Source organism: Lepus europaeus, chromosome 12 (genome assembly GCF_033115175.1).
Source record: "Lepus europaeus isolate LE1 chromosome 12, mLepTim1.pri, whole genome shotgun sequence".
Classification (NCBI taxonomy): Eukaryota; Metazoa; Chordata; class Mammalia; order Lagomorpha; family Leporidae; genus Lepus; species Lepus europaeus.
Window position 1 is genome coordinate 51,328,438 of NC_084838.1, and position 12,878 is coordinate 51,341,315.

Genomic DNA, 12,878 nt, shown 5'->3' on the forward strand with positions numbered 1-12,878 from the left:
GATGCACCTGGATCCAGTGATGGCCCCTGCTTACCACTCTTGATTCCATATTGTAGATGGGAAACTGAAACTACAGTGTTTAATAAGAGATGTGTTCTGGGTTGTGTAGCTAGTAAGTGGCAAACCCAGAAGCTGAGCCAGCCCTTGGTGATGCAGGGGAAACTTGTACTTCCCTATCCTAGTGGAAAGCTTTCCTGAAAGACTTCAGATCACTGCCAGATGGTGCCTGCAGTCTCTGAGTACATCCTGCGTCGATATTTGGCAGAAACTGTGGAAAGTGAAGGTGAGCAGTGTGGTCAGAGCACAGCTGGGAGCTCTCCAGCGCTCTCCTCCCAGGCTGCTGAGTGATAAGCGCAGTCCTCACTTTACACACCAGGCTTCATTTGTTCTTTGCACCACAAAGCAGCCCCAGTGCCTGTCGTGCAGAAAGCAATTAATTTTCCCAATATTATCTAATTTTTGGCAGGTAGTGAATGCAGCCAGAGAGACTAAGGCAGGATTGTATCAAGGACTTATGCCTGCGTCTGTGCAGAAGGATGTGCAGTTGCCATAGCAGCAATCAATCTGCTAAATAACTAGTAACATAAACTGATTCAAAGGCAAAGACTGATTTGGGTCAGAGAATCGCACTCTGTAAAGAACAACTCTCTGTGACTTCTGAGGATTTTTTTTTTTTATCTTTTATGGATGGCCCTGGAAGTGTATAGTGAGTGACTGCTCAGTTGCAAAAGGCAACTGTGTGTCTCAAGAGGAGAATGGCATGCCTCTCCCAGGCAGTTAAAATAGGGAATTCCGGGGAACGTTCTGTGAAACCACTCTTCTGCTGCCTGTCAGTTCCCAGAGGCTCAGGAGGACCACTAACAAAAATAATAGCATCCAATTGTTAAGCTCTCACCGTGTCCTAGGACACTTCTTGGTGCTTTACATGTACTTTGTGAACAATGCTGTCAAGTGGGATTTATCTCCACCCTTCTACAAATGTGGACACTGATGTTAATATGCCCAGAGTCGTGCAATCACCCAGATGTGGATTCGGGATCCAAACTCAGGTTGCCCTCTCCATCTTGCCATGCAGCTCTTCTTTCTGGCACTTTGACCAAACAAAGATTTCTTCCTGGTCACCTGTGTGGCAGGGACGGCAGGGTTCTAATTCTGCTTTGCATAGTGTGAAATACTGCTAATTATGTTTATTTAGTCCAACACAAAAACCAAATCTTAATAGAGCAATAGAACTTGGCATTCCACGAGATAGCCCTGACTGATGTGGGTGATTCAGGTTGTGCTGCAAGAAAACAAGCCATTTTCTTCTTTTCCTATTTTTTTTAACACAGTGTTAAGTTTTCTGTTGTCTCAGTTTTGGTCTAGTCTACCCCTTGGGTGAATCTGGGCAGGAGAGAAAGCATTTTTGAACTATAACAAGAGGTGGTATAATATGCAGAAAGCATTCATTTGATAGTCTATGTTGACTTATAGTTTCTGCTATCTCCAGCTGTGTGATTTTGGGCTATTTATTTCAATTTTTTTAGCCCAAGTTCTCAACTCTATAAAATGGGGCTGATGATGATGGTGATGATGATGATGATAACTAACTCTCAAATAATTTTAAGAATGAAAGAGATGTAAGATATCCCCTGTCAGCTTAGGGATTAAAGACTCTTGTAGACTCCCTTCTCTCAGGGAATATATTCCCTAGTTTATATATCCTGCTTTTTAATTTTAGTTTTAGGCTTAGTGGCTCTGCCTTAAAGGTTTTTGGAATTAATGAAGGTTTTTGGAATTAATGAAGTCCAGGATGCACTCAAATAGACTTCTTGTCACCTGCTTATGGTTTAATATTAGTTTAGTGTTTAAACAAAGTCTAAAAGTTATTAGAGAATTATTCGTCTTTAGATCATGTTTTGCACTCATTAGTTTGACTTGGAACCTCAGAGCAATGTGAGGCCAGCAGCCCGGCGGAAGGAGACGGAGACAGTTGGACACGCCTTCATGCTTTCTGTTCCTTTCTGACTCTGGATGGAAGTCAAAAACTGATGCAAGCACTGCTGACTGAGTTACCTCTTGGAAGCTTCACCTTGCCAGAGCCCACAGCCATGGGGCTCGGGTCAGGAATGCTGGAAGTGAGCTTTATGCAATGTGCAATTTGACACAGCTGTGCCAGCTGGGATACACTGCTAGAGCTGAGTAGGTGAGTTCATTTGGGGATCCTACTGTTTTTCCGTCTCTCACCTGAAAGGACAGCAATTTCTGGTGAAAATGTAGTCTCCAGCCAGCCTTTTACTCTTGCACTGTCAGTGGGTTATAGACGTCATACAGGCAGGGGTGGACTGCATGGGAGCTTGTGACCTGGAGGTGAAAATCCTGCCCATCCCTTCTCATCATTCTTCCACATGAGGTGGTATTTTTGCATTGACCCATAGCTCCTCGACTAGGTCTCTGTGTATGGCACTGCTGTAATTTGGAGCTTCAAAATAAGTGCTCAGTTTTCTTCCTGTGTGTGGACATTGATTTGCAGAACCGGCACCTGCTATCTGAATATCTCTAATTAGACTACTTGTACAAATCTACCAGTTGACTGTAATAGATTGAATCCAAGTCTGCAACTGTGTTGGAGGGAAAATGAGATTACCTTGTGTCCCAAGTTATCTTCAGTACTTTATCTGAATGCAGACAGATTTCCTAAATTCAAGATACAACAGTAAGGCTAGAGTTCCCAAACCCCTGGAGGCAGAATGTAATCATCACACAGGTAAATTATCCCTGCCGTGAGGAAATTGGAGCAGTAAATGAAATGTTAGTCCACTTCGCTTGGAGGTCATGTATGTTACGGTGACATTCCAACCTGCTTCTCTCATAGAGTTGAGACTGCCATTCACGCCTTCAATTTTTGTTCCCTTTCTCTTTATATTCTGCTGAGCTTTGTTTTACTTCAGCTTCTTTGTGCCCTCCAATTAAGCCTCAAATTGGCAGTTAAGACAACGTACAAATGAAAGGGAGGGAGTGGTGAGAAAGTAGACAAAGGCAATGGAGAATATAGTTGAAAATTGTTCCTTTTCCTCTTCCTCTCTCAGCAGCTGTGTTGAGCAAAGGAGATACCGAGCTTTGTGTGACAGGTAACCAATAACTCACTGAATTTGAATCCCTGAACAGTTCTCAGTAAAATTATGTGGGGGACAAAGTCAGCTATTTAAATCAGTCTTCTCCCTGTCTTACCTCCTCGCTCAAGTTCCAGGGTACACATGCACCAGTCTTGAATAATGTCTGTCAAGGTTTATCACGTGCCAGCCATGCTGTCACAGTTCTAAGTGCTTCATGTAGATTATCTCATGAGTCTCCTACAAATTCCTACAAAGAAACCATCACCTCCATTTACAGCTGAGAAAGCTGCAGCAATAGGGAAGCGCACAGCACCTGTGTGAGGGTCACAGGGTCAACAAGGTTGTGACTCCAACCCAGGCAATCAGAGTTGAGAGATTGCTGGAATTATTTCCGAACTATAAAATTATTCTGTGTTCATTGTAGAAAATCCAAAACATTGTTAAAAACATACAGAAGAAAATAGAACCATTGGCTATACCAATCTGATACAGTGAGAATTTTTAAAGCATTAACAAATTACTTATTTCTGAGACAGAGAAAGAGAGAGAGCAGGCACCCATCTAGTGGTTCACTCCCCAGGTACCTCCAACAGCTGCGGCTGGACTAGGTCTGAAGTTGGGAGCCAGGGACACAATCCAGGTTTCCTACATGGCAGGAACCCAATTACTGGAACCATCACTGCTGCCTCCCAGAATCTGTGTTAGCAGGAAACTAGAGTCACAAGTACTTTGATGTGGGAGGTGGGCATCCTAACTCATCTCTTAGCTGCTAGGCTGTGTGCCCACTCCCAATTTAGCAATTTGTTGCATTTCCTGCCATTGTTTTTTGAAAATATGCTTTTAAAATATGTATGTTGAGATCCCACTTAGGTAATTATTGCCAACATTTTAAGTGAACATTTTCCCCTTCCCTTGGTAAGTTTTTCCTTTGTATATGATGATGTAAGAAAACATTCTTCTATTGTTGGACACGTGGGGGTATTTCTGGTATTTACATTCAACAGTAGAATAAAGGCCTGTTTTGTATAAAAGATAAAAAGACGATCTTTTTAAAGACATGAAGTCAGGAAAGGATGGCATTTTGAAGGTCAAGAAGTCCTCTTTCAGATTGTCATTTTCACTTTTTATTTGTATACATTCTCCAAGGCTTCTATTCCTCAAGCCTGCTTTCTTTTGACATCTGTATTTACAGAAAAGTGTAATTCAGCCTTAAGACTGACTGACTGACAGTCTGTAAAGTGTATCTTATTGAAGAGCTGCCCTGGGCTTCTTTTGATGGCATATTTTTTGGACTTTCTGGAAAAATATTTATAGTGCTTTAACTGTTTCCCTGTCTCCAGTTACACTGACACTGTACACTCTGAAGTGCTTTCTTTTCAACTTGGTCTTACGCCTATTGTTTGATACTGTCTTCAGCGTCCAAGAGAGTAAGGAGCTTAGTCACATGTGGTTCTTGTCACTTAGGACCTAAGAGTAGAGCCAAGGGCAAGAATGAAGAGCAACAATATTCCTGTGTGTGTGTGTAGTGTGTGTGTGCACCACTTTTTCTTTTTCCATTAATCTGATGATGGATACCTTGGTTGATTCTATATTTTGGCTACTGTGAACAGCGCTGCCATAAATGTTGTGGTGCAGGAATCTCTTTGATACAATATGTTCATGTCTTTTGTGTATATACTCAGTAGTGGGCTTGTTGGATCATATGACAAGTCTATTTCTAGTTTTTTGAAGAAATCTCCATACTGCTTTCCACATTGGCTGCACTTTTTTTTTTCTTTTTTTACATTCCCACTAACAGTATATAAGAGTTGAGTTCTACATTCTTCACATCCTTGCCAGCATTTGTAACTCTCTTTTGGATAATAGCCATTCTGATGGGGTGAAGTGATATCTCATTGTAGTTTTGATTTGCATTGCCCTGATGGCTAGTGATATTGAGCATTTTTTCATATACTTGTTGACCATTTATATTTCTTCTTTTGAGAACTATCTATTGAGGTCTTTTGCCCATTTCTTAATTTTTTTTATTGTTGAGTTTCTTAAGTTGCTGATACATCCTGGATATTATCCTTCGTCAGATAAATAATTTGCAAATAATTTTTCCTATTTTGTTGGCTGTATATTCACTCTATTGATCAATCCCCTTGCTATGCAAAACCTTCTGAGTTTGATATTATCCTACTTGTCTAGTTTTGTTTTTGTTGCCTGTGCTTTGGGGGTCTTAGCTATGAAGTCATCACCTACACCAGTATCTTGAAGGGTTTCCTCTATATTTTCTTCCAGCAACTTCTATAGTCTGAGGTCTTAAATATAGGTTTTTTTTAAAAAGGATTATTTATTCATTTGAAAGGCAGAGTTACAGAGAGACAGAGGCAGAGAGAGCGAGAGAGAGAGAGAGAGAGAGAGAGGTCTTCCATCTGCTGGTTCACTCCCTAATTGGCTGCAAGGCCGGGGCTGAGCTGATCGAAAGCCAGGAGCCAGAAGCTTCTTCCATGTCTCCCTCATGGGTGCAGGGGCCCAAGGACTTAGGTCATCATGCTTTCCCAGGCCAGAACAAAGAGCTGGATTGGAGGTGGAACATCCAGGGCTCAAACTGGTGCCCAGATGGGATGCTGGCACAGCAGGTGGTGGTTTTACTTACTACACCACAGCGCCAGCCCCAAATGTAGGTTTTGGATCCATCATGAGCTGACTTTTTGTCAGCTATATACTTCCAGTTTTGCTAACATCATTTATTAAAGATATTATCCTTCAATGTGTGGTATTATCAGAAATCAGCTGACTGTATGTGCATGGATTAACTCCTGGGCTCTCTAATCTGTTCCATTGATTTATGTGCTGTTTTTAAGCCAGTATCATCCTGCTTTAATTATTATATCTTTGTAATATGCTTTGAAGTTGGGTATTGTGAGGCTTCATATTGATTTTCTTAGGATTACATTAGCTATTTTGGATCCTTTGTGATTTCATAGGAGTTTTAAGATTGTTCTTTCTAGTTCTGTAAAGAATATCATTGGTATTTTGGTAGGTAGTACACTGAATCTGTAGATTGCTTTTGGTAGTGTAGAAATATTAATGGCATTGATTCTTCCAACCCAAGATCAAGGCCTATCTTTCCATTTTTTGTGTCCTTGATGATTTCTTTCACCAGTGCTATATAATTTCATTTTGGAGGTCTTTTATTTCTTTGGTTAAATTTATTCCTAAATATTTGATTTTTTTTTTTTTGGTGTGTGTGTGTGTGTAGTATTATGAATGGATGTATTTCTTGATTTCTCTTTCATAGAGTTTAGTGTATAAAAAAGCTACATTTTTATATGTTTATTTTGTAACTTGCATCTTTACTGAATTGGTTTATCAGTTCTAGTGGCTTTTTGGTGGAATGTTTAAGTTTTTCCATGTACTGAACATTATGTCATCTGCAAGTTTGCATATTTTGACTTCCTCCTCTCCATTTCTGATGCCCTTTCTTTCTCCTTCCTAATTGCTCTTCCTAATACTTCCAGTACTTTTTTGAGTAAGAGTGGTGAAAGTAGACATTCTTGTCTTGTTCCATATCTGAGAGGAAATTCATTCAGCTTTTTCCAATTCCGTGTGATATCGGCTATTGGTTTGGCTTATATAGCCTATATAATTTTTGAGGTATGTTCCTTCTTTTCCTAATTTGTGGAAGGTTTTTGTCATGAAAGAATGTTGAATTTCATTAAATTCTTTCTCTGCATCTGTTGAGATAGTCGCATGGTTTTTGTTATTCATTCTGTTAATGTAATTTATGTTTATTGATTTGTGAATGTTGAACAACCTTTGCATCTCTGGGATAAATGCCACTTGATAGTGATGTATGATCTTTTTGATATGGTATTGGATTTGGTTTGCTAGTATTTTGTTTAGGATTTCTGTATCTATGCTCATCAAGGAAAAAGGTCTGTAGTTTTTGTGTGTTATGTCTTTGTTTAATCTCCGTATCAGAATGATGATGGCCTCAGAATATTATTCAGCTATAAAAAAATGAAATTCCATCTATTTGCATCAAAATGATTGCAATTTGAGATCATATTTAGTGAAATAAGCTAGACACATAAAGACCAGTACCATATTTCTCCCTTATATGTCAGAACTAAAATTTTAAAAAAAGCAAAAACAAAAAAAGAATGAAGTACCCATGTGTAACAGTATGATTTTGAATGTAGTTTTGTCAAACTTTGTTTTCTGTCTTTGTCAAACAAATTATTAAGAAGGATATAATACTGGGGCTGGCGCTGTGGCTCACTTAGTTAATCCTCCGCCTGTGGTGCTGGCATTCCATGTGAGCGCTGGTTCTAGTCCTGGCTGCTCCTCTTCCAGTCCAGCTCTTTGCTGTGGCCCAGGAGGGCAGTGGATGATGGCCCAAGTGCTTGGGCCCTGCACCCGCATGGGAGACCAGGAGGAAACACCTGGCTCATGGCTTCAGATCGGCGCAGTGCTGGCCGTAGTGGCCATTTGGGAGTGAACCAACGGAAGGAAGACCTTTCTCTCTGTCTCTCCCTCTCACTGTCTATAACTCTGCCTGTCAAGTAAATTTTTTAAAAAAAGGATATAATACTTATATACAAAACTAGATATACTAATTTTAATATGTGATTATTTACAAATGTATATGAGTTAGGTTGATATCTTTTTTATTTGATTATTGTTTATAGCCCTTGCCTATATTCTTGCTGAACCATGGTCTTTTTATTTATTACTTTTTGACTGTTTATTTAGTGGAGTGTTAAGTCTTTGACTATAATGTAAATTAAAAACGTGTAGTCTCTAAAATTAAAAATAAAGAAAGCTAAGAAAAAGAAAAGTGATGTGACACATGTGCTTTTAAAAGGTATGGGAACCCAGCTTAAGAAGTGTGATTTTGGCCGGCGCCACGGCTCATTAGGCTAACCTTCCGCCTATGGCGCCAGCACCCTGGGTTCTAGACCCGGTAGGGGCACCAAATTCTGTCCCGGTTGCCCCTCTTCCAGTCCAGCTCTCTGGTATGGCCCGGGAGTGCAGTGGAGGATGGCCCAAGTCCTTGGGCCCTACACCCCATGGGACCAGGAGGAAGCACCTGGCTCCTGGCTTCAGATCGGCGCAGTGCGCCGGCTGTCATGGCCATTTGGGGGGTGAACCAAAGGAAGGAAGACTTTTCTCTCTGTCTCTCTCACTGTCTAACTCTGCCTGTCCAAAAAAAAAAAAAAAAAAAAAAAAGTGTGGTTTCCTGGAAAAACAGGTATCAGCAAAAGCTGTGGATAAAAGAGATGTTTAATTTCAGCCTAGGTGATTATGAATCATGGAAGTAGAGGAAATGGGACAAGAGTATTCTTTGCAAAGTGTTAGAGTGGGACTTTGCTCTGGAACATGTAATACACAATAGATCAAGTAGAAGATAGTGGGTAAAGTTGAAGAGGTAGGCAGATTATTGGGAATGTTTGGTGACAACTTTAGAGGCTTAGGACTTTACTCTGTAGGTGCTGGTTGCATGTATGAGGGATTTATCAAAGGGAGAACATGATCACGTATTTCAGGATCTCCCAAGCTTGCAAGGGTCATCTTAGGTACCATTTGCGCCATCGATCACCTTACTCATCTTTCCTTCTACCCACTCCTGCTTTATAATTTGGTTCAGCTTAATTGTCTTGGCCTCTGAAAAGTTATTAGAATATCTTACAATATCTGATTATGAAATTTCTCAACTATCAACATCTAGGGTGGTCATCTACGATATCTGGAGTTAACTCAGGCAGGGCCTACTCTGGGAGGCCCTGATTTATTTCTTTGTATTACTTTGGTTTGACCAGCTGCTACAGAAAAGGACACCTAAAGCTCAGTCACTTAGTGCATTCACTGCCTTCCGCTGTGGTTTAATGCAGGTCAGGGCAGGTGTATGTGGAGGCTGTATAAGATGTACAAGATGGCTGCGCTTTATGTAGTCATCCATGGCCTCAGGCTCCCCTAGGACTTCCGTTCACATTTCATTGGCCAGAACTCAGTGCCAAGGTCGCACCTCCTCTAGGGAAGGTTGGCAATGTTGGTAGGAAAGGTTAACCTGGAAGAAGGGGAGATGTGATTTTGTGAACACACAGCTGCAGGGTATATGCAATTGACTGTAGTAGTTTCACTTTTAAGGGAAGCATCACCAAAACTAACAGCCAGGCTCTCTGGTTTGGGGACATTCTATTTCCATAAATGTTTAACCACATGTGAAATTTATCTAATCCAGGTTAAGTGTATAATCTGCCCTGTTCACTCAGATTTTCTATTTCTGCTCCTTATCCAGAATTTATTTTGGAAAAGCCCTTACAGAGTAAAAATGTTTGTATTTCCTACTTTTATTCTGATTTCAAAATGATAATTATGAATCAGACTTCAAATTGTAAATGCAAAGTTGAACATTCTATTAAAATATTTTTCCTACAAATTTAGTTATATCTTAAATAGAAGGTAAACCAGAAGCCCATGAAGGGCTGAAAAACAGTAATACAGTAAGTTAATAATAGAAAAACAGTAAAAAATTATTTTTGGTTTCATTTATCTACATAAAAGTATGATCCTCATATACCTTTTGCTATACTTTTCATATATAACATTTGCTGTTTTTATCCTGTCCCCCACCAAACCAATCAGTCTGTCATATAAGTCATATATTTTGTTTGGTTCTGTCATCTCCACACCTGCCTTATTTAATTCTATGCAATCAGGAATGTGTTATGGAGAACATAATTAGCACTGCCATCAGACCAGCATTGAAATTGTGTCTCTGTGTGGAAGAAGAAAGAGATGTTGCTAGGTAGTTTCAAATTACACAGAAACTCTTGTAAACTGAAAGGATAGGAAAGGTTGAAATATAAGATACATTTTAAAAATATCATTTGAGAATTAATAGGTCTTGTGAGATTTTTCCTTTTATTCCTTCTGTCCCCAACCCCTTTCCCTTGGCCCGTCAGAGTATGAGACATTGCCCAGCCTCTTTGCCACCAGGACAAAGTCCCCAGTGGAACAGCAGGCTATTTCCAATTCTTCAACCTTCAGATCAGCTCCAATGACAGTGTCTCAAGAAAGACTTCCCTGGGGCCAGCACTGTGGCCCAGTGGCTAAAGCCACTACTTGCAATGCTAGCATTCCATATTGAAGTGCCAGGGGATATTCTGCTTTATATCCATCTTTCTGCAAATGTTCCCTGGGAAGGCAGTGGAAGATGGCCCAAGTGCACTGGCCCCTTGCCGCCCATGTGGGAGACCCAGGTGGAGTTTCTGGCTCCTGGCTTTGGCCAGAACCTGGCTGTTGTGATCATCTGGGGAGTGAACCAGCAGATGGAATTTCAATCTCTCTCTCTCTCTCTCTGTCCCCCCATCTCCACCTCCATACCTATCTCTAATCCTCCTGTGTCATTCTGCCTTTCAAATATATACTTTTTTTTTTAATAAAAGAATGACTTCACTCAGCAATGAGGCTACATTTAAAAGAGCTCTTGCATTCTGCTTCTTTAGCATTTGTGTTCCCTGCCTAACACTGACCATGCATCATTGCATCATAGTACTCTGAAGGTGATTTATCAGTAAATTGTCTATTGTAATCCTGGTACCTAGCCCAATTCTCAGCACATGGTTGATACTCAACAACTCTTTCTGCACTATACAGTGAGGGGTCCATAAAGCAGTTTCTGATTCGCAACGTAACTGAAAAGGAAGCTGTCACAATGTCCGGAGTCCCTGATGTTCTAAACATGGTGGCAGAGGATGCACTCAAATTACTTGCAACATGTACCAAGCTTGATTTCCAAATTGAACAGGATACCTATAGATGCTATCTATATGACATTCATATCATCAATCTGAAGAAGACCCGGAATAAGCTTCTGTTGGCAGCTTGTGCCATTGAAAACCCTGCTGATGTTAGTGTGATATCCTTCAGGATCACTGGTCAGAGGACTCTGCTGAAGTTTGCTGCTGCCATTGGAGCCATTCCTATTGCTGGATGCTTCAGACCTGGAACCTTCAATAACCAGATCGAAGGAAGCTTTCCGGGAACCACATCTTCTGGTGGGTCCTGACCCCAGGGCTGACCAGCAGCCTCTCACTGAGGCATATTATGTGAATTAGCTTACCATTATTCTGTGTAATAGGCTGTCCTTTGTGCAATGTGGACACTGCCATCCCTTACAACATGGAAGTGCACTCAGTGGGTCTGATGTGGTGGATGCTGGTCTGGGAGGTTCTGTGCATGTGTGGTGCTATCTCTTATGATGCCCATGGGAGGTCATGCCTGGTTTCTGCTTCTATAGAGATCATGAAGAGAATGAAAAGGAAGATCAGTCCCTGCTGGAAAAAGCTGTGACTAAGGAGGAATTTCAGGGGCGATGAACTGCCTCAGCTCCTGAGTTTACTGCTACTCAACCTGAAGCTACAGACTGGTCTGAAGACATGCAGGAACCCTCTGGGCCTATTCAGTTGTTCCCTACTGAAGGCCAGAGTGAAGGGGCTGGCATTGTGGCATTGTGGCATAGTGGATAAAGCTACCGCTTGAGAAGCCAACATCCCATATGGGTGCCAGTCCAAGTCCTGGCTGCTCTACCTGCAATACAGCTCTCTGCTAATGGCCTGGGAAGAGCAACCAAAGATGGCCCAAGTTCATGGGCCCCTGCGATCCACATGGGAGACCCATATGAAGTTCCTGGCTACCACCTGGCCCAGCCCTGGCTGTTGTATCCATCTGGAGAATGAATCAGTGGATGGAAGACCTCTTTCTCTCTGTCTCTCCCTCTCTCTCTTTATCTCTGACTTTCAAAATCATAATAATTAAAAAAGAATGGAGTGCTTAACCTGCCAATGAAGACTCATCTGCAGCTCTCACTATTCAGGCCACCAAATGGGTAAGGACAACCACTGAGTGGTGTTAAGCTGCTCTTCACAGTCTTTAAAGCAAAACAGAAATGAGGATGATGAAAAAGATACCAGTTTCTAAAACAAAAACAAAATGAATGAATGAATGAATCAGTTAATCAATGTAAGCAGCAGAGTCTGTAGGAACAGACTTGGGTTTATACTTTGGCTCTGCTGGTTCCTAGCTCCATGTTTGTGGATAATTTATTCAGTCCTTTCATGACTCAATCACTACAGCTGCAAAATAAAGATGGTAGTGTTAATTGCAGGATTGTTCAGAGGATCGAGACAATGTACATGCCGTCCCTAAAAGAATTCCTATCACATGGATGCAAATTAAATGTTAGTTTCATAGTTAAAGTAGGGCATTGGAGGATTTGGAAGGGGGGGGGGGTATAAGTTTTACTTTTTGAAAGATGAATATAGTGGCCTGGTACAGAAGAGATGAAAATGGGAGTGAAGATAGTGCTGTGGATAGATCCTTAGTATGAGGTGATGAGGCCTCAATTAACATCTTTGTTGGAATGTATCATCCCAGATGCTATCTCTGAGTGGGGTGGTTCATTTTGTTGAGCTATTTAAGCAGCATACGAATGTGACATACCCTCATGGAGCCCCCTTACCAAGCTGTAGGCTGTCTTGCCAACAGGTGGTGGCTTGGGTTAGTCAGGCTCATAATCAAATGAGGAACAGTGACTCATTTAGACCCCCTCATAAAGGGAGTTTATTATAAGGACATCCTGCAATTCACCACAGTTGAAACAGGAAGATTGTGAAGATGCAAAATAGTTGTGCTTTCTCTTGAATCTCATGACTCCACTGTCATGGGGCATCTCCTTATCTCTTCATATTTACTGTTTTGTTTTTTTTTTTTTTTTTCCTGATGACTTTC

The 12,878-nt window shown here is 41.1% G+C and overlaps 1 pseudogene; it reads left to right on the plus strand.

Annotated features, from left to right (window-relative positions):
- Nucleotides 1-219: 219 nt before the first annotated feature.
- Nucleotides 220-11,467, plus strand: LOC133770997 (small ribosomal subunit protein uS2-like; annotated as a pseudogene).
- Nucleotides 11,468-12,878: the final 1,411 nt, after the last annotated feature.